The sequence below is a fragment of the Ochotona princeps genome, chromosome Y (assembly GCF_030435755.1).
Source record: "Ochotona princeps isolate mOchPri1 chromosome Y, mOchPri1.hap1, whole genome shotgun sequence".
Lineage (NCBI taxonomy): Eukaryota > Metazoa > Chordata > Mammalia > Lagomorpha > Ochotonidae > Ochotona > Ochotona princeps.
The window spans coordinates 7614012-7640406 of record NC_080866.1 but is presented as its reverse complement, the minus strand read 5'-3'; the positions used below and the strand labels follow the sequence as shown (position 1 = coordinate 7640406).

General features: G+C 41.2%; 1 pseudogene; it reads left to right on the top strand.

Moving 5' to 3' along the window:
* Positions 1-19175: 19175 nt before the first annotated feature.
* On the top strand, positions 19176-22825 carry LOC131478699 (nuclear receptor coactivator 1-like; annotated as a pseudogene).
* Positions 22826-26395: the final 3570 nt, after the last annotated feature.

The window sequence follows — 26395 nt, the reverse complement described above, 5'->3', positions numbered from 1 at the left end:
GGTCTGCCCCTGACCCATGCCAACATTTGGCTTTTTAATAGTCTCTTTTAATTCTTGAATTTTTCTTAGCTTGACCCAACTGTGCTTCCCCCAGTGACAGCAAATATCTTGCAGTTCTAAGATTCTTTCTGTTCCTTCATTCATTCCATTTTGGAGACTCTGCACTGTATTTTTAATTTGCTCACCTATATTATTAATCTGATTCATTACTATTTGATTCATTTTGTATGCAACATGTTACTTAAAATCCTTGAAATCTGATATGACATGGTTTTTCCCTGTTGATAAGGAGCAATATAACAGGCGTTTTGAATTGTGTATCCTCCATTTTTCAATGTATTCTACAGTTAATTGTAAGATTGGTCAAGGCTTTTGCACCTTTGCAGGGAAGTTTGCAGTAATACTGATTGCACCTTTAACTCTTTTTGTCATTAGTCATGGTATTTCTGGTTAGAAGATTCTTCAACTTGCGTCAGGTTTCTAAGCTGTGTCAACCACAGATCCAAAACTTAATTTTGCTTATTATGGTTGGTATACTGATCTTTGCTTGCAGTCAGTCGTGCCACTCCCTGCAGCAAATTTCAAGTCTGTGTTCTTATGTTAGACTTTCTTTTTTTTTATTAATCACATTGCATTATGTGACACTGTTTTATAGGTATTGGGATTCTCCCCACCCCTCCCCAAGCCCTCTCCCCATGGTGGATTTCTCCACCTTGTTGCATTACCACAGTTTCATCATTGTCTTTGTGTCCCCAGTTCTTGGCTTACCAGTCTTTGCCTTCTACCATTCTGAGGCTGCACATTTGTCTATACAGACTTTATTCCAATTCTGGTTAGACAGTTCCCAGGATCAGAATGACACCAGGTGCCTATATAGTTAGGTTGTTGGTGGTACTGGTCTTGCTGGAACTTGTTGGCCATTTAGTCTAAATGCCTTTCAGGCTTCACTTCACTTGTATGATGCCAAAGTTGATATTATTTTCTTTGTGGGAGTAGTGCAATGCACCGAGCTGATTGAGTTCTCTCCCACCTCAGCACATTCACAGCTTACTCTTTTCCCCACAGTTTGATAACCTTTGCTACATTGTACAAAATAGTGCCTGGTGTGCCACTGCTAAAGTTCTGGATCTGCTGGCTGTCAATTCTGAAAGCTACACAAGACCTACCATATATGGAACCTGTAGTACACAGAGTTGTGACAGTTCACTGAGCCAGAAATGAATTCACTCCCAGCTCAGTGCATGTGCAGTTATGTTCCATAGCCATTGACTCCCTACACAAATTGACATCCGATTCAGCTCTGGGAGCAGACTAGGCTGTGAAATCCACCATGTTCCCTCACTGTCCATCTGACCTGCCACTCTGTCTGCCACAGGTCAAATCAAACAGAACATGTTGTTGAGCAGTTCTTTGTCCAGATTTCACAACCTGAGCTCCTGGTGAATGCCCTTCCAACTTTGTTGCTGTTGAATTCCTGCTGTTGGTGCAGTTCAGATCATTGCTTGTTGAATGCCTTTGTGATATTAGTCACTGCAACACCACACCATTGTGCCGATTGCTTTTCCGTGTCTGTCAATCTTCAGGTGTCCATTTGCCCTCTCCTATTTCTTGGATTGTGCCTTCTCTCCTTTACGCTGGCTAATGTTTCTCCATCTGTTTAAGCATTTCTTACCTTATTCTGTCCCCTTGACTCTCCCAAGAATATATAGTCACTGAAGTTCAGCATAACATTGGAAAACTTCACTAGCACTATTAGTAAAGAATAAAAATATAATTGCAAGACAGGGGAAAAAAGGTAATCTTAGTTGTAGATGACATGAATATGTACATAGAAGAAACAAAAGACCCAATCAGGAGACTATTGAGAATCATAAGAGAGTCCATCTACAAAGAAGTAGAGTACAAATTGATGAACATAAATTGGTGGCTTATGTATGTACAAAAAATGCAATGTCTTGGAAAAAACTTTAAGATCATACTGACCCTGAAAATAGCCAAGAAGAATCTTAAATGCCTTGGAATAAAATTAAGCAAAGATGTGGATGACATCTTGGAGGGAGTTTATAAAACATTAATTGCATTAGCATAAATTACATCCAATTAACCTGAACTAAATGAATTTACCTCAAACATAGACATTAGAAGATGAAGAAATTTAAAATATTCATAGATAGATACAATCAATATTGTCAAATCATCCGTGTTGCCAAAAAGAATGTAACAAATAAAGACACTCTGCTAAGTTTGAAAAAGCATTTGTCTCAGAACTGGAAAAGATGATACCAAAGTTCTTCCATTAACCTAAGAGACCACAATAGCTAAACTTAAACAAAGCTGGAGGAATCACAATTCCAGACCTCAAGGCACAACCCAGGACACTGGAAACCAAACAATCTTGTACAGAAACAGAGAAAAAATTATTTAACAAAATGGAAATGCCGGAAGTGAGCACTCAGATTTAATTTCAATGGATCTTTTAGAAAACCTGGGCTTATCCCAGGGAAAATGCTTGGTTTTTCAAACCAAATGCTGCTGACATAATTGAATGCAGCCTGCAATATAAGAAACAACCCTCACTACTTCCACCTGTCTCTTTATTAAAAAATCAGCTCTAAAGGGACACTGGACCTTAAACTGCACCCAAAAGGGATCAAACTCTTAGAGAAAATTTCAAGAAATACTCTAAAAGGAGGTAGGCATGGGCATACACTCCTTCGGGTAGTTGAAAGTAGTCCTTGATGAAATTGGCCCCCTACTTATGTGGAATATGCATGTGCAAATGGCATTATTTGACATGATCCTTTGCCTGGAACAACTATGACTTCACCCGACAGGGACTCGAAGGCTTTCCAAAATTATATCAAACCAAGAATTGCAGTGCTTTGTACAATATATACATTCTTGACATTTTCGGCATAAATTTGGTTTTACATGAGATGCACTGTTGTGGCCAGAATTTATTCCCAACCATGAACAGACATCCTCTACATGGAACAATGAGAAACAAAATTGACTTTATTACTAGCTTAAGCTAGGGTCCGAGTCTCATCCAACTCAATGGAGTCTTGAAAATGTCCTAGCCCACATATCTTACACAGTTTATATGAGGTTTTGGTTACATAATGCTAAATTTCAAGAACAGGTTATAAATTCTGTGATTGTTCCATCTATATTTCCCATGACCACCCGTTGACCAGGGACTTTCCAGGTCTCTTCTGATTGGTCGAATCTACCTAGGGTGGTTGGCAACCCACTTCAGAGAAGCGAGTTCATCAATTCTAGGAAACTGAAAATTAGACCTCGGCTGTCTCAAGGCCTGTCATGGTTTTACCCTAGGTCTTCATGCATCAAACAAAGCACTTATTACAGGAACCAAAATCAGCTGTTAGATTAATAAATTCTACTCAAAATGGATTAACAATGCTCTAGCCACACAGTTCGTGTCTGTGTTACAATGAATATCACATAGTCATGTTTTTCAATATTGGTTCTGGCAGCCCCAATGAAATTACATTAGTCGGTTTATCATTTTTATTTCAGTAGAGCCACCTGCCAATAAATTGGCTTGATATAAAGGGGGCACGATATCATTACACATTTCAATAATTTCCAAACACCTCTTACCTGCTGTTCTTCCTTAGGACTTTCTGGCATTATTTGATAGCATTATACAAAGCTAACATCCCTAAATGCATATGCCTGTTTTTTTCCAGGGATTCAGTTTTTTGTAGCATTAACCCAAGTGTAGTAATACAAAGTGCATGTGCCACATTCATTACCTGTTTGTTATCCATGAAAGAATATTAGATTCTCCTAAATATTTTATCCTTTCCCATGGTTGGAGACAGCAGAGTTTTCTCTGAATAATGGCTTGGTCATCTTAATGAAGCAAGGATTGTGTTTCAAGTTAGCATCTTATACCCAGAATTGTATTTCCTACAATGTTAACAGCTGGATACCCATTTTAATTTTGGATTTACTGTTGTTGAGAATTATTCTCCGACAATTTAAAGCTTGCAGATATTCCCTGCAAGAGACACAATGTCTACTGAAGGGATCCATGTCATATTAAGCCTCTCTGAGTCACAGGAGAATTATAAAGATCCACAAGTATGTGGAGCATTAGTGCCAAAGTGCGTCTTGAGGGAATTTAGGAACTGGATTAAAATTCTAACTCAGCTCTGCTGCTAAGATCTTTTGCTTGGGTGAGTTTGGGAGGGGTTTGGGCCTTGGAGTTAGGAACAAATGCAGCTCCCTGCAGTGTGGCGGCTCTGAGTGGTGCCCTTGCTGGGTCAGACCCAGTGCTGGGGACTCAAGCCAAACACACTGCTGGAAGACAGTGAACGAGTCCTTGGCTTCCCCCAGGGCCCAAGAGAGCTCTTCCTTCAGGGTAAGTACACCATGAGGGAACTTGGGAACTGGATTAAAATCCTAGCTACACCCTGCCACTAAGATCTTGCAGCTGGGCAAGTATGGAATGGGTTTGGGTCTTGGGGTTGGAGGCAACTGCAGCTTCCTGAAGCGTTGCGGCTGTGGAGGGTGTCCCTGCAGGGTCGGACCCAATGCTGGACCACACTGCATCTTATCATACTACTATGTATGATACAAGAGTGAAAACTCAAGGATTAAGGAATGAAGATGAATGCCGAATGAGACAGTGTTGTATAAACATAAACACACAATAAGGCACTATTACTTTGAATGAGAATCAAGATGCTTCCCAAAGAAGTCAGGAAGACAGGCAGACAGAAATGAGGAAAACACGATGCCCTCAGAGAAATCACTTGCCAGTTCATTAAGGAGAATTTCCCAGCCAAAGACAGGCCTCACAGAGTTGGGAGCCAGGGTTCTGGGTCATGGTGGAATGTCCCGTGCAGCAGGACAGTCAGCGGGGGTCGCAGCCACCTAGGAGAGAATGAAGGGACAAGAGACACGAAGAATGGACAGTAAGACAGTAGGTTTGATCAAGCTGCCAGTTTATTGATTTCAACTGAGGGTTTTTATATTCTTCAGTAACTAAGGCTCAGGGAGGGAAGAAATTGGGATGCAGGCCATGGCCTCAAGATCGATTGTTCTTGAGCAACCACCATATCAACAATAGTAACCACCATATCAACAATAGCATAGGTAATCAGTAACAAGATATTGGTAAGTACAGCATCAATCACATTGTGAAAGAATTGCTAGAAACAATTGAAGCTAAGTGTGTAATTAGTTTCATAGCCTCTTTCCCAAGCATCTAGTCAACCAGGAGGTTTCCACTGTCCCATAGGTCTATATTCAAAATGGCTTCATTGTGGCTATAGTACGTGGCTCCTGACAGTGGAATAAATTACCACTGTGGCATTAACATCCCATATGGGCTTTGATTCTGACCCAAACCCATGTCCTGCCTAAGCCCAGTTCAAAGGGAGAGCAGATAAGGGACTTTGCTATAGGAGGCATCTCTACCAGAGGCAAAAAATCATTCAATTTCAGTGTTGCTGGAAAGGTCATGGAGTTGGCCCTGTGGCTTTGTTAGTTGAGCCATAGGCTGTGGTGCTGATGTCACATACAGATGCTGGTTTCTATCCCAGCTGCTCCACCTTCCATCCAACTCCCTACTGATACACCTAGGAAAGCATCAGAGGACAGCCCAAGTGCTCCTGGCTTCTGCCTTCCCACCTCTGGCTTTTGTAGCCACTTGGGAAATAAACTAGCAAGTGACTTTGAAATAAAAGCATATAAGTCTCTCTCTTTTTCTTTTTTTAAAGTTTCCAGGGCCTAGTGTGATAGCTTAATTGACTAGTGCCCTCATGCAAGTGCTGGGATCCCATATAGGTGCCCATTCAAGCCCCATTTTTTCCAATTTCCCTGATTGAAGCCAAAAAAATACAGGCAAATAGCCAGAAGCCTTGAGATCCTGCACCCATGTAGAAGACCAAGAACAAGCTCCTGTCTCCTGGCTTTGGATTGGCTCAGTTGTGGCCATTACAACTATATCAGGAGTGAATCAACAGCTGGAAGATCATTCTGGCTCTCCTTCTATCTGTAAATCTGACTTTACAGAAAAAATAACTAAATCTTTTTTTTTCTTTTTTTTTTTTTGTATTAATTACGTTGCATTATGTGACACAGTTTCATAAGCTCTGGGATTCCCCAGTCCTCTCCCCATGCCCTCCCCCATGGTGGATTCCTCTCCCTTGTTGTAGTATTACAGATCAAATTAAGTCCAGATTCTTTCTTTGCAAACATATTCCATGCATAGTGTCCAGCATCTTATTGTCCAGATAACTTTAACAGTTTTGTAGGGAAACCTCTGCTCTGAAGGCAGAGCTGGCAGAATATCATTACGATCAATTGAAGGCCCCTGCACATTGTCAGCAACAGTTTACAACCTTATGGAATTAACTGACATGGTATTGAGTAATCAATATGTTAAAGCCAAGCAAGTTCTTAACCACATTCTGTGACTACTCCATTGACATTTTTTCCCTTTGATTCTCCTCAAATGCTATGAAGATCTTTTCACTCTGTTTTTTTAAATTATTTATTACATTGCATTATGTGACACAGATTCATAGTCTCTGGGATTCCCCAATCCCATCCCCGTGCCCTCCTCCATGGTGGATTCCTCCATCTTGTTGCACTATTACAATTCAAATTAAGTTGAGAATCTTTCATTGCAAACATAAACCAAGCATAGAGTCCAGCATCTTATTGTCCAGATAAATTCAACAGTTTCATGGGGAGAACTTCTCTGGTCTGAAGGCAGAGCTGGCAGAATATCATTACGGTCAATTAGAAGCTCCAGCACAACATTAACAATAATTTACAACATTATGGAATTAACTGACATGGTATTGCATAATCAATATGTTATAAAGTACAAGTTCTTAACCACATCCTGTGATTACTTCATTGACCCTTCAATTACTGTTTGCACAAGAACCAGCTGCTATACACCTTAAAGTGGCTATAGGGTGCTATTCAGTTTTCTCATGTCTGTTTTCATTCAGTATTTAGCAGTTTATTGTGCTGACGCATAATTTTACTGAACTTGGTAGATTTTAGACTAGTCTTAAACTGGCTTATAACTGTAACAAGGCTTTTGCAACAGTTGAGGTGCAGAACAGTTTTAGGAGGGATGTGCAGAGAAATCTTCCATACCTTAGTAAGGAGTAACTAATCTTTGTGTCCTATCTAGCAAGGTGTATGTGGATTCACGCTGATCGTTTCCTATTTGTTTGTAAGCTTTCCTTGTATTTCTCTATCTATTCTATTTTTTGGGGGGGAGGGGGGGAAGGGCTTCGGAGAGATCATGATGGTCATTGCAGGAGAGAGTGGGGATCCAAAGTTGCAACTAAGAAAGAACCAGAAGAGGCTCCTCTCCCTAGTCCCGAAGGAAGTTTGCTGTTCTTCTGTTTCTGACGATCTCTCAGGGCTCCTGGCTGTTGTTCTGATGACCTTGGGTCCTATGAGGAAGTATTTGGGCCTTTTCCATCCCATGTGGTAAATCCAGATGGGACTGGATGACCTCAGAGTTCTCGGCCTCTGAAGGCACTCCAATTTCCTGTTTTCTCTTTGTCTGTTGGGATGTAGGTCTTGGTGCCCATACTGATAGTCCTTGGTGAGGATCTGAGTCTCCAGGGTTGCGATACAAACCTCCTCCTGCCCACCTGCTCCATGATGTCCTGTTAAGAGGTTGTCAGGATCACTGTGGTTCCCCTTATATGTCTTTGTCATTTAACTATTGTTTAGTGCTGATTCAAGTCTGCTGTCTATGAAATACCTGTTATGATTCTGATAGGTTATACTTTACATCTTCCTCACACATTCTAAGGAGATGGAAGACTTTTCTGCCCTCCTGCTCCATTTTTGAGTAGCTTAGGGCCTTAAAAGTATATTAAGTATATTAGGTATAACAGCCGGCTCTATATATAAACTAAAATTGAAATATCAACAAGCTAATCACAGGATATGGTTAAGAACTTGCATTTTTTTTCTTTTAACATATTGGTTACTCAAAACAATGTCAATCCCATAATGGTGTAAATCATTGTTGATGTTATGTCGGGATTCCGAATTGACTGGGACGATATTCTACCAGCTCTACCTTCAGACCAGAAAAGGGCTCACCAAGAAACTGTTCAACTTATCTGGACAATAAGATGCTGGACTCTATACTTGGCATAAGTTTGCAAGGAAAGAATCTTGATTGAATTTGAACTGTACTACCGCATCAAGGTGGAGGAATCCACAAGGGGCGAGGGGTGGAGGAGGGGTTGGGGGAAACCCAGAGCCTATGGAACTATCACATAATGCAATATAATTAATAAAAAAGAAAATAAATAAATAATGGATTAATTCTAAAAAAAGTATATTAGGTTTTACAGTTCTTTGATATTGAACATAAGCAGTCTGATTCACATTAATTGTACATTCATTGAATATATCACAATATCTTAATGCATTAGATACAGGCTGATTGAGGTTAAAATAATATTACAATACATGGATACTATTTTCTGGATTGACAAATTTTCATCTTATATTAAGGCAAACATGTGGTGTTTAACTTTTTGGGATTGGCTCATTTCGCTTACCTTAATGGTTTCAAGTAATGCCCATTTGGCCATGAAAAACTGTGTTTTGTTTTTAATAGCTGAGTAGTATTCCATGGAGTAAAAGAGTCATAGCTTCCTTATCCAGTCTTTTGTTGATGGGCATTTCGGTTGCTTCCAAGCTTTTGCAATTATTGAGTATGCTGCTATAAACGTTGGGGTGCATGCTGGTTTCTAGTGTAACAAGTGATTTGGATATATTCCTAGCAGTGTTATTGCTGGATCATATGGCATGCTGATTTTCAGCTGTTTGAGTGTTCTCAATACTGATTTCCATAGAGGTTGTAAAAGTCTGCAGTCCCACCAGCAGTGGAGTAGGGTGCGCCAGGAAGTGTTGTTGGCATTTTTTTTTTTGTATATGTGTCATCTTTACTGGTGTTAGGTGGTACTTCATTGTTGTCTTAATTTGGATTTCCCTTATTGCCAGGGAACTTGAGCATTTTTTCATATGCTTGTTTGCTATTTGGGTTTGTTCATTTGTGAAACTTCTGCCCATTTCCCGTGCCCATTTCTTGAGTTGATTGTTTGTTTGGGTGTTTTTGTTGTTCTGGAGATACTTGTATATTCAGGAGATTAGCCGCCTATCACTTATGTATTGTGCAAAGATCTTCTCTCATTCTGTGGCTTGCTTTTGTACTTTGTTGATTGCTTCCCTTGCTGTGCAGAAGCTTCTTAGTTTGATGAAGTCCCATTTATTTATTTTGGCCTTGATTGCTAGTGCTTTTGGTGTCCTTTTTAGGAAGTCAGGGCCTACACCTAAGTCTTGCGGTGTGTGTATTTCCAACATTTTTTTTTTCCAAACGTTTGAAGGTTTCTGGGTATAGGTTTAAGCCTTTTATTCATTTAGATTTGATCTTAGTGTATAGTGAAAGATATGGGTCTATCTTTTTGTTCCTGCAGGCTATCACCCAGTTGTCCCAACAGCATTTAGTGAAGAGATCTTCCCATTTGCTTGGATTGTCATCTGTCTTTTTGTCAAAGATGATTTAGCTGAATCTATGTCAGTTTCATTCTGTTGTTTCTAATCTGTTCCATGGATCCTTGTCTCTGTTTTTATGCCAATACCAGGCTGTTTTGCTAACTCCTGAACTATAGTATGTCCAGAGGTCCAGGACTGTGATTCCCACTGTTAGCTTTCTATTGTTCAGAATGGTACTGGCTATTTGTGTTTTTTTGTGTTTTCAGATGAACCTTTGTATCATTTTATCCAGTCAATGAAGTATGTTGTGGGTAATTTGATTGGAATTGCATTGAATGTATACATTGCTTTTGGTAGAATAGACATTTTATGATATTGATTTTGCTTATCCAGGAGCATGGAATGTTGCTCCATCTTTTGAGGTCTTGCTCAATTTCTTTTTTAAGTTTGCTCTAATTTTCTTCAAAAAGGTCTTCTACGCTTTTGGTTAAATTTATTCCTAGGTACTTCATACTTTTCTCTGTTATTTTGAGTGGTAACTTACTGGTTAGATCTTCTTCCATCTTGGGGTTGTTCACATACATTATGCTTGCTGATTTTTGTTCATTAATTTTGTACCCTGCCACTCTACCAAACTCTTGTTTAAGTTCTTGGTGTCTCTGTATTGAGTCTCTTGGTTCTTCTATGTAAAGGATCATGTCATCTGCGAATAGTGAAAGCTTGAATTCTTCTTTTCCTATATGAATTCCTTTGATTCCTTTTTCTTGTCTTATGGCCTCTGCGAGTACCTCTAGGAATATGTTGAATAGCAGTGGTGATAGTGGGGAGCCTTGTCTTGTGGAAAGGGATATAGTTTTTCTACATTGAGTATGATGCTGGCATTGGCTTTGTCAATATTGGTTTGATTATGTTGTAGATTGTTCCTTCTATGCCTACCCTGGTTAGGGTTTTTAGCATAAATTGATGTTGGATTTTGTCAAAGGCTTTTTCTGCATCTATTGATATTATTATACGTTTTTTGTTCCTCAGTTTTTGGACATGGTGTATCACATTTATGGATTTCTGTATGTTGAACCATCCCTGCATTCCCACATTCCCAGGATGGATGCTCTTTGGTCTGGATAAATGATTTGTCTGATTTTTTTTTTTTTTTTTTGGATTGTACTGGCTAGAATTATGTTGAGTATTTTAGCGCCAATGTTCATCAGGGAGATCGGTCTGTAGTTTTCCTTTTCTGTTAATTCTCAATCTGTGTTTGGGATTAAGGTGATAGTGGCTTCATAGAATGTATTGGGCAGGGATGCTTCCTTTTTCTATTGTTTTGAAGAGTTTGCAGAGGATTGGGTTTAGCTCTGGTTGGAATGTATTGTAGAATTCTGCGGTGAAGCCATCTGGTCCTGAGCTTTTTTTGCTGGGAGCTCTTTAATCACTGATTCTATCTCTGATTCAGTTATGGGTATATTCAGGTCTTCTGTTGCCTCTGAGGTAAGTTTTGATAAGCGCTGAGAGTCTAGGAACCTTTCCTTTTCCTGGTGGTCTTCTGATTTGTTGGACTATAGTTCTTTGTACTAATTTCTAATTATTTCCTTAATGGTTGCAGTGTCTGGTGTTATGTACCATTTTCATCTTTGATGCTGCTAATTCTCATTTCTATTGTTTTTTTTTTCCATTTTCAGTTGTGCCAGTGGAGTATCTATTTTATTTATCTTCTCAAAAAACTAGCTTTTTATGGCTGACCATGAAGGATTGATGTAGGGGGAAGACAGAGAGAGAGGGCCAAAAAGCGCCAGAGGAAGGAGCAAGTATAGTGGAAACTAGTAGAAACAGGTGTGGGACCCTCCCAGGACACTGCAGAATCAACAATATCCACGCAGTCTGGAGAATCAACCAAAAATAACAACAACAGAAAGACCAAGGCAGCATGGGCGACGCGGCTTGCCAGCTCAAAAGCGGTGAGTTGAGAACTCAGGGGGAGAAAGGCCAGCGGGAGTTTTAACTGAAGGATACAGAGGCAACCTTGGGAGGTCCTTGTACAAAGCCCCTCCAGTGGTGGCTAGAAGCTGCAGGAGTGCTGAAGCCTCTAGCACTGGTGCTGTTATTTATAACCTTGGCGGGACCCAGGCGAAGATGGGGACGGCTGCCTGACACGAACTTCCCCATAACGAAACGCCACAGTTCCGGGAGGACGCTACGACCCTGAAGTGCAGTAGCTGGCAGCTGAGGTAGCTAGGGTGAAATTCCCAGGATCACAGCTAATCCAAATTCTGAGCCAACCCAGTCTGGGGGAAAGAGGTAGTAGAGTGGATCCCTCAGATCCTGTGCCTCAGACCAAAAAAACAAAGCAACAATAACAAAAGAAAAAAAAAAAAAAACCAAAGAGACAAGTCCCAGGCTCCTAGGCACTGAAACCTGAGGCCCTGAAACCTGAAACCCAGAAGGGAACAAGAAAAACCCAAAAACTCCCTGGTACAGAAGCAAAACAAAAACCTAGGCCAGCAAAGACCGCAGGCCATCCACTAGGTGGCAACAGAGGTCAAGGGTGAGAATCCAGCAACACCTGGGGCCACAAGCATGAGGTGCAATAGAGAGCCAGTGAGGTAGATGCAGCTAATGCCATCCCAAAAAGCCACCATAAAGCCTGGTCAATCGCAGAGATTACAGATGAAGAAATTGAAGACGTCTCTGATAAGGAGTTCAGAAAAATAATTATAAAACTCTTTAGAGACAATGAAAAACGATTGGACAAGCTCAAAGATTTAAAAAATCATATAATCACAGAAACAAAATTACTCAAAAACGAGATCCTAGACTTGAAGAACAAAGTTGAGAGCTTAGCCAACAGAATTACAGCAGCAGAAGACAGGATATCCGACCTGGAAGATTCCCAGAATGTAAGCAGACCGATTATTAACCAACTAGAGTCACAACTATGCAAGGCAACCAAGACAATCCAGGAGATGAACGACAACATCAAGAAGTCAAATATCAGAATCATGGGGCTTTCAGAAGGAGTGGAAAGAGAGACAGGCATACAACCAGTACTTGAGGAAATTATGCAGGAGAACTTCCAAAATACCTGGAACATGAACCCAATCCAAATTCAGGAAGGCCAGAGGACTCCCCACAGAGTGGACCCAAAACGATCCTCCCCAAGACACGTGGTAATCAAGTTACCCTCCTATGAATACAAAGAAAGAATCGTAAGGTTAGCACGAACCAAAGAGAAGCTTACATTTAGGGGCAGGACCATCAGAATCACTGCCGACTTTTCAGAACAGACACTCCAGGCAAGAAGGGAGTGGAACAAAATCTTTCAAGTACTGAAAGAGAACAATTGCCAACCAAGAATACTCTACCCAGCAAAGATTGCATTTGTATACGAGAACGAAACTAGATACTTCCACAGCAAAGAGAAATTAGAAGAATATGCCAATACAAAACCAACCCTACAAAATCTCCTTATAAATGCGCTACTCCCAGAGAAAAAGGAAGCAAGCCATAAGCAAGGAGGGCGATCTGGGAGATCTCAATAAAGTCCATCCACAGAAACAACAATCAATCCCCAACAACCTCGAAAACATAGGCATATGGCACGGCAAATTTATAATTTCTCAATATTAACCCTCAACACAAACGGCTTAAATTCATCACTCAAAAGGCACCGATTAGCAGACTGGGTTAAAAATCAGGACCCAACTATATGCTGCTTGCAAAAAACACATCTAACCAGAAGGAACTTCAAGAAACTACAAGTGAAAGGATGGAACCAAATATTCCACTCCAATGGACGAGAGAAAAAGGCTGGTGTGGCAGTCCTATTCTCAGATGATATGGACTTCAAAGTAACGAATGTCAAAAAGGACAGGGAAGGGCGGTACATTTTCTTGAAAGGGAGGATCCAACAAGAACCAATCGCCATTCTTAACATATATGCTCCTAGCCCGGATGCACCCAGCTATGTGAAACAACTATTTTTCGACATAAAGGGAGATAGATGAACATACGATAATCCTGGGAGATCTGAATACCCCACTAACACCAATAGATAGATCAACGCACCAAAAGCTCAACAGGGAAGCCACAGAACTCACACAAACAATAGAACAACTGGAGCTAGTAGACATCTATAGAATATTTCATCCTAAGGCCACAGACTACACCTTCTTCTCAGCAGTGCATGGCACCTTCTCCAGGATAGACCACATAATAGGACACAAAGCAAGTTTAACTAACTACAAAAATATCAGAATCATACCATGTACCTTCTCAGACCATCATGGAGTGAAAGTGGAAATCAACAACTCAAAATGTCCCAGGAAACACGTAAACTCCTGGAGGCTGAACAATATGCTATTAAACGAACAATGGGTCAGAGAAGAAATTAAAGATGAGATAAAAAAATTTTTGGAAACCAACGAAAACCCAGATGCAAAAGTCCAATTTTATGGGACACTGCCAAAGCAGTGTTACATGGTAAGTTTATTGCAATTAGCCCGCATGTCAAAGTCCAAGAAAAGCAACAAATGCAGGAATTAAACACACACCTGCAGGAACTGGAAAAGCAGCAGCAGAAAGACCCCCAAAAACAAGAGGAAACAAGAAATTATCAAAACAAGACAAGAATTAAATCAGAAAGAAATTAAAAAAAAAACATTCAGAAAATAAACAAATCAAAAAGCTGGTTCTTTGAGAGGATAAACAAAATAGATACCCCACTGGCCCAATTGACAAAGAAAAAACAAGACAAAGCAAGAATTAGCAGCATCAAAGATGAAAAAGGCAACATAACAACAGACACTACTACCATTAAGGAAATAATTAGAAATGATTACAAAGAACTATACACCAACAAATCCGATAACCACCTGGAAATGGAAAGATTCCTAGACTCCTACCACTTACCAAAACTCTCCCCAGAAGCAACCGAAGAACTGAATAAACCCATAACTGAAGCAGAGATAGAATCAGCAATTAAAGAGCTCCCAAGAAAGAAAAGCCCAGGCCCAGATGGTTTTACTGCAGAATTCTACAAAACATTCCAACAAGTGCTAACCCCAATCCTTTACAAACTCTTCAAAACAATAGAAAAGGAAGCAACTCTTCCAAACTCATTCTATGTAGCTAATATCACCTTAATCCCCAAACAGAATAGAGAATTAACAGAGAAGGAAAACTATAGACCGATCTCCCTGATGAATGTTGACACTAAGATTCTCAACAAAATCCTAGCCAATAGAATACAAAAAAACATCAGACAGATCATTCATTCAGACCAAGTAGGTTTCATCCAGGGAATGCAGGGATGGTTCAACATAAGGAAATCCATAAATGTGATACATCACATCCAGAAACTGAAGGAAAAAACCATATAATAGTATCAATAGATGCAGAAAAAGTCTTCGACAAAGTTTAACACCACTTCATGTTAAAAACCCTAACCAGGGTGGGGACAGAAGGAACAATCCACAATATAATCAAAGCAATATATGAAAAACCCAATGGCAGCATCATACTAAATGGAGAAAAACTGGATCCCTTTCCACTGAGATCTGGAACAAGACAAGGCTGCCCACTATCACCACTGCTATTCAATATAGTCCTAGAGGTACTTGCAGAAGCCATAAGAAAAGAACAAAGAAATCAAAGGAATCCAAATTGGAAATGAAGAATTCTAGCTTTCACTATTCGCATACGACATGATTCTTTACATAGAAGAACCAAAAAACTCAATACAAAGACTGCTAGAGCTCATACGAGAGTTTGGCAGAGTGGCAGGATACAAGATAAATGAATAAAAATCAACAGCCATAGTGTATTCAAATAGCACAAAGATGGAAGAAGATCTAACCAACAAGCTGCCGTTCAAAATAACAGAGAAAAGCATGAAATATCTGGGAATAAATTTAATCAAAAGTGTAGAAGACCTTTATAAAGAAAATTACAGGACACTCAAAAAACAAATAGAAGAAGACCTCAAAACATGGAACAACATCCCATGCTCCCGAATAGGCAAAATGAATATCATCAAAATGTCTATACTACCAAAAGTAATATATACATTCAATGCAATCCCAATCAAATTACCCACAGCATTCTTCATCGAACTGGAAAAAATGATACACAGATTCATCTGGAAACACAAAAACCCATGAATAGCCAGAACCACTCTGAAGAACAGGAACTTATCAGGGGTAATCACAGTACCGGATCTCTGTACATACTATATGGCAGTGGTTATCAAAACAACCTGGTACTGGCACAAAGATAGAGAGGAAGATCAGTGGAACAGAATAGAAACAACAGATGGAAACCCACACAGATACAGTCAATTAATCTTTGACAAAAAGACAGACAACAATCCAAGCAAATGGGAAGGTCTATTTAATAAATGCTGCTGGGACAACTGGGTGATAGCCTGCAGAAACAAAAAGATAGACCCACATCTTTCACCATACAGTAAGATCAAATCTAAATGGATAAAAGACCTAAACCTACATCCAGAAACCTTCAAACGTTTGGAAGAAAATGTTGGAAACACACTGCATCATTTAGGAGTAGGCCCTGACTTCCTAAAAAAAAACTCCAAAAGCAGTAGAAATCGAGACCAAAATAAACAACTGGGACCTCATCAAACTAAGAAGCTTCTGTACAGCAAGGGAAACAATCAACAAAGTAAAAAAAACAACCTACAGAATGGGAGAAGATCTTTGCACACGACATAGGAGATAGAGGGCTGATTTCCAGAATATACAAAGAACTCCAGAGAAACCAAAACACCAGAACAAACAAACCGTCGCTCAGGAAATGGGCATGGGAAATGGACAGACATTTCACAAAAGAACAAACCCAAATGGCAAACAAGCATATGAAAAAATGCTCAAGTTCCCTGGCAATAAGGGAAATCCAAATGAAGACTACAATGAGGTACCACCTAACTCCAGTAAGGATGGCACACATACATAATACCACCAACACTTGCTGGCGAGGATGTGGGGAAAAGGGAACCCTTCTACACTGCTGTTGGGACTGCAGACTTGTACAACCTCTATGGGAATCAATATGGCGAATACTCAAACAACTCTAAATCAACATTCCATATGATCCAGCAATAGCACTACTAGGGATATATCCAAAACATCTCCTACACAAGAAACCAACATGCACACCTCTGTTCATAGCAGCACAATCTATGATCACAAAAACCTGGAAGCAGCCAAAATGCCATTCAATAGAAGACTGGATAAGACAGCTATGGTTCATCTACTCTATGGAATACTACTCAGCTATTTAAAAAAATGAAATGCATTTCTTTGTGGTCAAATGGGCCTGACTGGAATCCATCATGCTAAGAGAAATGAACCAATCCCAAAAGGTTAAATACCACATGTTTGCCTTAATCTGAGAAAATAAGATGATAACTTGGAAGATAGTACCTGTATATTATAATAATAGTGCAATCTCTAACAACCTGTATCAAATGTAATAAGATAATGCAATGTAAGCTATAAACCAACAATTAATGTCAAAATACTTAAGATCTACATTGAAAAACTTTAATACCTACTTTTCCCTCAATACGCTATGTTAATCCGTGATGGGGGGAATGCAGGTTAGTCTTTCAGGACCATAAAAAGAGTGAGGAAAAAGTACAATATAGCCTATCACGATCAAATCTGGTAATTCATAGACAACAGACTCAAAGTGGCACTAAACAATAGCAAAACTACTATACCAATGCATGAGGGGGGAACCGGGTGCGATCCTGACAACCTCTTAACAGGAGGTCATGTGCGTGGAGCAGGAGGGCACTCCAGGGTGGAGCAGGTGGTAAGGAGGAAGCTTGGATCCCAACCATGAAGACTCCCAGACCTTCACCACAAACTATTAATATGAGCAACAAGAACTACATCCCAACTCCCTAGGAGACCACAGGGAATTGGATGCCCTCGGAGGCCGAGTACTCTGAGGTCACCCACCCCCAACCAGAGCTTCCACAGGGGATGGAAGAAGTCCAAACACTACCGTGCAGAGGCCAATGTCATTGGAAAGACAACCAGAAGCCCTTAGCGGTTCACAGAAACAGAAGAATGATAAACGTCCTTCGGGACCAGGGAGGAGAGCTTTCTCTGGTCTGAACCTGGCTCCACCTTTGGACCCCTACCCTCTCTCTCAATGACCATCGGGATCGCTCTGAAAACCCCTCATAGCAAACAAACAATCATACAAACTAAAAAAACCTAAAATAAATAGACAAACAACAAAAAGTAGAGCCTGGAATCTGACAGGAAAGAGTTGGCGTGGATTGGCTCATGCCTCGCTGGGTGGAACACAAAGATTAGTCACTCCTCACCATGGTGTTGGGATTTTCCTGCACACCCCTCCCCCCAAAAACAAACAAATAAATAAATAAATGTTCAGCACCTTAATTGTCAATAAATGTCTTGTTAGATTTACAAGTCAGTCTAGATTAACCTAAAATCTGCCAAGATCAGCAAAATTATACTTCAACACAACAAATGGCTAAATACTAAAGTGAAATAGACACGAGATAGCTGAATGGTACCTTATAGCCATTTTAAGGTATAGAGCAGTCGGTTCTGTATATAAAACTAAAACTGAAATGTCAACGAGCTAATCATAGGTTGTGGTTAAGAACTTGCTTTCTTTTTTTTGTTTTGTTTTGTTTTGTTTTGTTTTGTAACACACTGGTTACTCAAAACCATGTCAATTCCATAATGTTGCAAATTGCTGTTGATGCTATGTCGGGACTCTTGGTTGAATGGGTTGATATCCTGCCAGCTCTAACAACGGACCAGAAATGGTCTCCCCAAGAGACTGTTCAACCCATCTGGACAATAAATAGCTGGACTTTATACTTGGTATATGTTTAGAAGAAAAGAATCTTGATTGAATTTGAACTGTAATACTGCATCAAGGTGGAGGAATCCAGCAAGGGGGAGGGGCGTGGGGAGGATTCCCAGAGCCTATGAAACTGTAACATAATGCAAAATAATTAATACAAAATGCAAAAAAAAGAAATCACATGAATTATAAAAAAACCAGCTTTTTGATTCATTGCTGTTATGCATATTTTTTTAAAAATTCTATTTGATTAATTTACTGCCATGTTTTGATAATTTCTTGTTTCCTATTTGTGGGGATATTTTGCTGCTGTATTTCCAATGTTGACGTGTGTGCATTGTTCCTGTACGTAATGTCTTTCTATGGCCTTGACAGGAGCACCAATTGAAATAAACTTACTATGTAACAATGCTTTTGCAGTGTCCCACAAGATTTGGGCTGGTGTATCTGAATTTTCCTTCATTTCCATAAATTTTTTTATCTCATCTTTAATTTTTTCTCTAACCCATTGTTTGTTTAATAGCCTATTGTTTGGGCTTTTTGACCATCAGTCAGAGTCCACTCATGTCATTTATGGCCAAGTCCATCGCTGTGGGAGCAAATCCATCGTTGTGGGACAGTGACAATTATAGTATCTCCATCTTAGTATTGGCATCTATAGATTGTCATTTTTAAATTCAGTTTAAAATTCTGCTCCTGCTTTGGTTGATTGTAGGATTGGCCTTAAATGAGGTGAGAGTGGAGAGACTAGAGCCGTCCTTGGAAAACCACCCAGAAGCCACTTTTGGAACACTAGATTTGACCATATCTCTTTTGAGGTCTTAGTATGAACAAGGAAGTCTCCCAGGTGTGAAGTTTTTCAACATGAGTGGCCTTGGGGACAGTTCATCTGACCATGCTAACGCAGACTCCCATAAGAGGAAAGGATCGCCGTGTGACACACTGGCATCCAGCACGTGAAGAGACGCAAAGAGCAAGAAAACAAATATTTAGAACTTGATGAGTTGTTGTCTGCCAGCATCAGTGACATTGACAGCTTGAGTGTAAAGCCAGACAAATGCAAAATTTTGAAGAAAACAGTCGATTAGATACAGCTAATGAAGAGAATGGAACAAGAGAAGTCAACAACTGACGATGATGTGCAGAAGTCGGATATCTCATCCAGTAGTCAAGGACTAATAGAAAAGGAGTCACTGGGGCCTCTGCTGCTGGAGGCTCTGGACGGTTTCTTCTTTGTTGTGAACTGTGAAGGCAGAATTGTATTTGTGTCAAAAAATGTGACCAGCTACTTGAGTTACAATCAGGAAGAACTGATGAATACCAGTGTGTACAGCATACTGCATGTGGGCGATCATGCAGAATTTGTGAAGAATCTCCTATCAAAATCACTAGTAAATGGAGTTCCTTGGCCTCAAGAGGCAGCACTCTGAAATAGCCATACATTCAACTGTAGGATGCTAATTCACCCTCCAGAGGAGCCAGGTGCAAAGACCCTAGAAGCTTGCCAGCGATATGAAGTCATGCAGTTCTTCACTGTGTCACAGCCCAGGTCAATCCAAGAGGATGGGGAAGATTTCCAGTCATGTTTGATCTGTATAACACGAAGATTATCTCAGCCTCCAGCCATTACAGGTGTAGAATCCTTTATGACCAAGCAAGATACTACAGGTAAAATCATTGCTATCAATACTAGTTCCCTGAGAGCCACTGGCAGAACCGGCTGGGAAGATTTAGTGAGAAAATGCATTTACACTTTTTTCCAACCTCAGGGCAGAGAGCCATCATATGCCAGACTGCTCTTTCAAGAAGTGATGACTCGTGTCACTGCCTCCAGCCCATCCTATAGATTCATATTGAATGATGGGACAATGCTTAGTGCCCACACCAAGTGTAAACTTTGCTACGTTCAAAGTACGGACATGCAACCTTTCATCATGGGAATTAACATCATCGACAGGGAACACAGTGGTCTTTCTCCTGAAGATGACACTAATTCTGGAATGTCAATTCCCCGAGTAAATCCCTCGGTCAATCCTAATGTCACTCCAGCTGATGGATTGGGCCGTTCATCCACATTTCCACCATCTAACAGCAACATGGGATCCGCCAGAGTCAACACCAGCAGAGCTCAGAGTTTCATAGCAGCAGTCATAATAATTCTAGCAACAACCAAGAGAGTTTTGGATGCTCACCTGGAAATCAGATTGTAACCAGTGTTGCCTTAAACCAGGGACAGACCAGTTCCCAGAGCAGCAATCCTTCCTTAAACCTTAATAATTCTCCTGTGGAAGGTACAGGAATATCCTCAACACAGTTCATGTCCCCAAGGAGACAGGTCACCTCTGGATTGACAACAAGGTCCAGGATGCCGAACAATTCATTTCCTCCCAATATCCCAACATTAAACTCCCCTGTTGGCATGACAAGTGGTGCCTGTATTAATAATAGTAACCGATCTTACTCAAACATCCCAGTTCCATCTCTACAAGGTGTAAATGAAGGCTCTAGTAACTCCATCAGCTTCTCTGCCAGTTCTCTAGTGCTCAGGCAAATGACCTCACAGAATTCACCTAGCAGATTAAATATACAGCCAGCAAAAGTCGAGTCCAAAGATAACAAAGAGATTGCGTCCATTTTAAATGAAATGATTCAGTCTGACAAGAGTGTTGCTGATGGTAAACCTCTGGATTCAGGACTTCTGCACAACAGTGACAGGCTCTCATATGGAGACAGCAAACATGCTCAGACCAGCCACAAGCTGGTGCAGCTCCTCACAACAACTGCTGAACAGCAGTTGTGTCATGCTGATATAGACACAAGTTGCAAAGACGTGCTGTCTTGCACTGGCACTTCCAATTCAGGCTTGACCAACTCTTCAGGAGGCTCTTGCTCCTTCTCCCATAGCAGGCTGACAGAGCGGCACAAAATCCTGCACCAGCTCTTACAGAAGGGCAGCCACTCAGATATATTCACTTTGTCTGTGGAGCCTGATAAAAATGACAGTGCGTCCATTTCCGTGGCAGTGACTGAACAGGTGCAAGGGAATGCCAGTATAAAGCTAGAACTCGATACTTCGAGGAAAAAAGAATCAAAAGACCATCAGCTCCTCCGCTACCTGTTAGACAAAGATGAGAAAGATCTCAGGTCAACTCCAAACCTGAGTCTGGATGACATGAAAGTTAAGGTGGAGAAGAAAGAACAGATGGAACCTTGTAACACAAACCCACCCCCAGTGACCAAACCTGCTCCTGAGGAAGTTAAACTGGAGTCCCAGAGCCAGCTTACAGCTGACCTTGACCAGTTTGACCAGTTATTGCCCACACTGGAGAAGGCAGAACAGTTGCCAGGTTTATGAGAGACAGACTGGATAGATGGGACGGTCACTAGTGTAACCATCAAATCGGAGGTCCTGCCAGCTTCCCTGCAGTCCACCACTGCAAGGCCCACTGTCAGGCTGGACAGATAACCTCATTTAGAATTGGAAGCAATTGGTAACCAGTTTGGACAGCCGGGAGCAGGTGATCAGATTCCACGGGAAAACAATACAGTAGCTGTAAATCAGAATAAGCCAGAAGACCAATGTATTAGTTCACAGCTAGGTGAACTTCTCTGTCCACCAACAACAGTAGAAGGAAGAAATGATGAGAAGGCCCTTCTTGAGCAGCTGCTGTCGTTTCTCAGTGGTAAAGATGAAACTGAGCTGGTGGAACTAGACAGAGCTCTGGGAATTGACTAACTTGTTCAGGGGGGAGGCTTGGACATATTGTCAGACAGATTTCCACCACAACAAGCAACAGCACCATTGATGATGGAAGAAAGACCCAACCTGTACTCCCAGCCATACTCTTCTCCTTCTCCAACTGCCAGTCTGCCCAGTCCTTTTCAAGGCATGGTCAGGCAGAAATCATACCTGGGGTCTATGCCAGTTCAGGTGACACCGCCCCGGGGTGCTTTTTGCCCTGGCATCGGCATGCAGCCCAGGCAGACTCTAACTCGGACCTCCAGCTGCACCTAACCAACTTTGACTTTAGCTACAACAAAGGTTACAGGGACAGCAACAGTTGATACATCAAAATTGGCAAGCTCTCTTAAATCAGTTTGCAGCAACTACTCCTGTTGGCATCAATATGAGATCAGGCATACAGCAACAAATTACACCTCAGCCACCCTGAATGCTCAAATGTTAGCACAGCATCAGCGGGAGTTGTACATTCAACAGCACAGACAGAGTCAGCTAATTCAGCAGCAAAGAGCAATGCTGATGAGGCAGCAGAGCATTGGGAACAATCTCACTCCCTCATCTGGACTGCCAGTTCAATTGGGGAACCCTCGTCTTCCTCAGAGTGCTTCACAGCAGTTCCCCTACCCACAAAACTATGCTACAAATCTAGGAAACCCACCTGATTCTGCCAACCAACCAAAAAAAAAAAAATATATATAGCCTATTGTTCAATCTTGAAGACTTTGCATATTTCCTGGTGCATTTTGAATTGCTAATTTCCAGTTTCATTCCATTATGGTCTGAGAAGGTACATGGTATGAATCTGATTTTTTTGAACTTACTTAGACTTGCTTTGTGCCCAATCATGTGATCTATCCTAGAGAAGATGCCATGCACTGCTGAAATAAATGTATAATCTGTGGCCTTAGGATGAAATGTTCTATAGATGTCTACTAGACCCAGTTGTTCCATTGTTTGTGTGAGCTCTGTAGCTTCTCTGTTTAGCTTTTGTCTCGTTGATCTATCTATTGGTGTTAACGGGGTGTTTAGATCTCCCAGGATTATCATACGTTCATCTATATCTCCCTTTAAGTCTATAAGTCATTGTTTCACATAGCTGGGTGCATCTGGACTTGGGGCATAAATGTTAAGGATGGTAATTACTTCCTAATGGATCTTTCCTTTCAACAATAATTAAATGCCCTTGAGTGTTCTTTTCAATGTTTATCACTTTGAAATCTATATCATCTGAAATTAGGACTGCTACACCAGCCTTTTTTTTCTCATCCATTGGTGTGAAATATCTTTTCCCATTCCTTCACTTTCAGTTTCTTATCATCTTTCCTGATTAGCTATGTCTCTTGTAGGCAGGAGTTAGTTGGATCCTGTTTGTTGATCCAATCTGTTAGTCTATGTCTTTTGACTGATGAATTTAGGCCATTTGTGTTCAGGGTTAATATTGAGAGAGTACGATTTTATCTTGCCATGTGCATGTGTTTTTGAGGGTGCTGATATCTAATTGTCTTTCCTTGCATGGGTTTTAGTGGGGAGTCTTCCCATTTGCCATCCTTCCTTATGGTTTGCTTCCTTTTTCTCTGGCAGTAGCACATTTCTAAGGAGATTTTGTGCTGGCATATTCTTCTAGATTCTCCTTGCTTTGGAAATATCTAATTTCATTCTCTTATACAAATGAGATCTTTGCTGGGTACATTATTCTTGGTTGGCAGTTGCTGTTTTTCAGGATTTGAAAGACTTTATTCCATTCCCTTCTTGCTTGGAGCATCTGTTCTGAGAAGTCAGTGGTGATCCTAATGGACCTGCCTGTAAATGTAAGCTTGTCTCTGCTTGGTGCTAGCCTCAGGATTCTTTGTGCGTTCGTAGGAGGGGTGCTTGATTGCCACAAGTCTGGGTGAAGATCTTTATGGGTCCTATCTCTGGGGCAATCTCTGACCTCATGGATTTGGCCTGGGCTCATGTTCCAAGTCTTTTTGAAGTTCTTCTGTATAATTTCATTGAACACCATTTATATACCTATGTCTCTTCCCACTCCTTCTGGGAGGCCTATAACTCTGATATTTGACTTCTTGATGCTGTTGTTCATCTCCTGCATTACCTTGTTTGTTTTGTTCAATTGTATCTCAGTTGGTTAACAATCTGCCTGCTTTCATTCTATGAGTATTCCAATTCAGATATCCTGTCTTCTGCTGCAATCATTCTGTTGGCTAAGCTCTCAACTCTGTGCTTCAGGTCAGGGATTGCATTTTTTGACCAATTTTGTTGCTGTGATTGTGTGGTTTTTGAATTCCTTAAGATCCTTCCATCGTTTTCATAGTCTCTGAAGAGTTTCATAACTATTTTTCTGAATTCCTAATCTGATAGGTCTTCAATTTCTTCATCTGTAATCGCCGTGATTAACCAGGCCTTTTGGTGACTTTTTGGGGTGGCACTGTCTCTTTCCTCTGACTCATTTATTTTCCTGTGACCTTGCCCCATTTCTATGTAATATAGGGTGTTGCAGGCTTCAAACCCTGACCTCTGCTGCCACCTAGAAGGCTACCTGTAGTCCTGCTGACCTAGATTTTTTTCTTTCTTCTTTTTGGTGTCTGGATTTCCCTCCCCCTACTTCTTCAGTTTGCGGTCTTGTGGATTCTTTAATATCGGGCAATATTTATGGTAGTTATTGAGTGTCCCTTCTGTGGTGTTCTCATGGCCGTGGGATTGTTGCTGCCCAGTACTGGGGAGTTCCAGCTCCCAGAATCGCTCAGTCTCTCTGTTTCTGTGCCTAGTTGCCCTCTCTGGTGCATCTGCCCAAGTTCATGCCTGCCCAGACCCGGGCCGCCCAGATCCAAGGCAACAGATTATGCACTTTTCACCACATTTTTGTCCCAAGTTGCTCCAGCTACAGGTGGGGATTTCCTTGTGTTAGCAACTCACCAAGGTATGTTCGCCAATTTCGTTCAAGTCTCTGCAGCCCAGGGCTTCAATTTGTCCTTCTCAGGTTGCTGATCCCAATATTTCACATTCGTTTTTCTGTTTTCTGGCAGTTTTCTCAGTCCAGGCGGGACTGGGAAATTTCCCACAGTGTTAGGAGCAGTTTTATTCCTCCTGGGCTAAATTCAGACTGAACCTGTCCCTAACCTTTAGGACCCTGGGTTACATAAGTCTAATTCTGTCGGCCATCTGCAATGATCACATCTGACCTTTTAATTTCATTTTCCCCAGAGCAGGTTTTGAAGAACCATGTACATCCAGGAGTGGTGCAACAACAACATTGGTCTCAATAATAAGGGGCACAGCCAGGACTTGTTGGGCAGTAAGTTAGAGACTCCATTTAGCTAAGAAGAAAGCACTCTAAGTTGCCAGTCCTGCTTGGGCTGAGAACTGGTCTAGAATACTTGCATTCCAGAGGACAACAGAAGAGTGTTTGTGTGGCCAGTACCAAGGTGGCAAGTGGATGTGAAGAGTGGGACAGGCATAAGAGAGGAAGTTAGGCTGGTTGGTGCCACAGGTCAATGGCCACCACCAAGGATATCACTTGGAGCTCTTCAAGCAGGCTCCAGATAATGATGTCTGTGGCAAGACTGGTATTTGCCCAGAGGATCCTTGTTCTCCATAGATTTGAAGACTGGTTTCTCCAAATGACCCCATGTTGGTGAGGTTCTAAGTGACCATGGTGGGGGTGGTGCTGGTGTTGACACTGTAGAGTAGTCCAAATGTGCTTGCTGTGTCTGCTGTGTTGATTCAAGGTTAATAGAGTGCAGCTTGTGTACTCTGGGAGAAGCCGTACTGGACATATGATAATTATCCTGAGGCTGTTTTATTTTGTTTTGTTTTGTTTTTAAGATGTATTGATTTGGACAGCAGAGCTACAGGGAGAGACAGCAATCATCCATATGACTGTCTAATTTTCATTGGTTTCAAAAGCTAAGGTTGCTGGACCAGGCTACATCCAAAAGACTGGAGCTCCCTCTGCAGTTCAGGTGAGTGGCTGGAGCTCAGGAAATTAGGCCTTCAACAGCTGCTTTCCCAGGCACAATAGCAGGGTTCTAGATTGGAAGTGGATTTGCCAGGATTTGAACTGGTGCCCTGATGTAAGGTGCAGGTGTAACCCCACTGCCCAACATTCCTAGTCAGGTACCCTGATGTGGGATTCAGGTGTCCCAAAGGCTACCCATACTGACCATCACACCCCATCATGCCTCAGGGGGTCTGATGTACTTTTCCTCCTCTCCCCAGTCCATAATGGTCTCACAAGGACAGAAATTCTTTCAGTGGAAATCAGACACATAG